The sequence below is a fragment of the Herpailurus yagouaroundi genome, unplaced genomic scaffold, assembly GCF_014898765.1.
Source record: "Herpailurus yagouaroundi ecotype Mexico unplaced genomic scaffold, PumYag 61599, whole genome shotgun sequence".
Taxonomy (NCBI): Eukaryota; Metazoa; Chordata; class Mammalia; order Carnivora; family Felidae; genus Herpailurus; species Herpailurus yagouaroundi.
Window position 1 is genome coordinate 1 of NW_024415919.1, and position 1,740 is coordinate 1,740.

Here is a 1,740-nt window from a genome sequence, read left to right on the forward strand (position 1 = left end):
TGTTTTATTACCGTTAAAATCGGGAAGTCCTGGGGCGCCTGGGTGGCTCAGTCGGTTAAGCATCCGACTTTGGCTCAGGTCATGATCTCACAGTTCATGAGTTTGAGCCCCACGTTGGACTCTGTGCTGACAGCTCACAGCCTGGAGCCTGCTTCGGATTCTGTGTCTCTGTGTCTCTCTGCCCCTCTCCTGCTTGTGCTCTGTCTCTCTCTCAAGAATAAATAAACATTAAAAAAATTCTTTTTAAGTTGGGAAGTCTTACTTTGAGTCTGACTTCTATCATTCTTGCTATAGGTAAAGTCCCTTTTCTCAGTGGCCATTTGGGTTCCTTCCTCCCTTGAACCTGGCTATTTCTAACTTTGTATGTGGCTGTGAGAGGGGGCGGGGGTAATCTTGGAGCCTCTCCTCTAATCCCCAGTCCTTTGCTCTGTTTTCCCTCTGCCTCTTCTTCTCCAGATCTTATATCTATCAGAAGCGATGGGTGAGACTGGATGCCGATCATCTGAGATACTTTGACAGTAACAAGGTGAGGCCCATGTTGGTCCCTGACAGGACCCCTGCTCCAGCCTGGCCCTAGGCTGACCCTTGACACTAGGCTTGGGTGGAGTCCTTCCCCAGACCAGACCTCACTAGAGCTCCAGTCTGACTCCTTGAACCGTGTCTTCCTCGCCAATTGGCCTGCTGTGGGCCGTGGTCAGGGTCAGTGTCAGGGATATCCCTCATCACCTGTGGGGCACGGGGCTGTAGCTAATTTTTGTGTCATCTAAAGTCAAGGGAACCAAGGAGTTCTGAACCACAGTACAGCTTCCCTCTCTCCCCAGGACGCCTACTCTAAGCGCTTTATCTCTGTGGCCTGCATCTCCCGCGTGGCTGCCATTGGGGACCAGAAGTTTGAAGTGATCACGAACAACCGGACCTTTGCCTTCCGGGCAGAGAGTGATGGTGAGGGGTAGGGCTGGGAGAAGATTGGCAGCTTGGCCTGGTAAGTGGAGGGAGGAGAACCAGGGCACATCTGCTCCCCCTGCGTCAAACCCAGAGAAGAGTCCATCTTCTATGAGGTGGGAGAGAGAAGGGGACACTCTGTGGCTCTGTGTTTGAGACACCCACTGAGAACCATTTATTTCCATTTGCAAGGGAAATAGGCTCAGATAGGCGAAGTGGCTTGTCCAGCGTAGGTGGCACAGCTGAGATTGGAGCCTGAGCTTGTCCAAGTCCAAGAACTCACAGATAGTCAGAAATGGGTGGGGTGGTCTGGGTGGGCTTGCTGGCGGAGGTGCTGCCTGAGGAGCCTGGAATAGAGAACCTTAGGGGGCTCCCTGCCAGGCTGAGCTCAGGCCTACTCTTTCCCCTTGGCCTGCAGTGGAGCGGAAGGAGTGGATGCAGGCCCTTCAGCAGGCAGTGGCTGCTCAGTATGCCCGGGCCCAGCTGTCTAGCGCTTATCCATTGGGTATTCGAGGCTCAGAGCCACCTGACCGTGCTGGCAGCCTGGAACTACGTGGTTTCAAGAATAAACTGTATGTGGCCGTGGTTGGGGACAAAGTGCAGCTGTACAAGAATCTGGAGGTGCGAAGGAGTCAGCCAGATTGCTAAACCCCTCCCCTGCTCCCTGCCTACTTGGTCCCTCAGCCTGCCCAGCACCCACCGTGGCCCCTCAGCCTGCCCCCTGCCCCCCGCCACCCCCTGGTCCCTCAGCCTGCCCCATGCCCCCTGCCCACCCTGGTCCCTCAGCCTGCCCCCTGC

At 55.4% G+C, this 1,740-nt stretch overlaps 1 long non-coding RNA gene across 1 annotated transcript; it reads left to right on the plus strand.

Moving 5' to 3' along the window:
* Positions 1-341: 341 nt before the first annotated feature.
* On the plus strand, positions 342-1,699 carry LOC121024239 (uncharacterized). The gene is made up of 3 exons (XR_005787651.1): positions 342-526; positions 822-942; positions 1,361-1,699. It is a non-coding gene; the product is annotated as an uncharacterized LOC121024239 (long non-coding RNA).
* Positions 1,700-1,740: the final 41 nt, after the last annotated feature.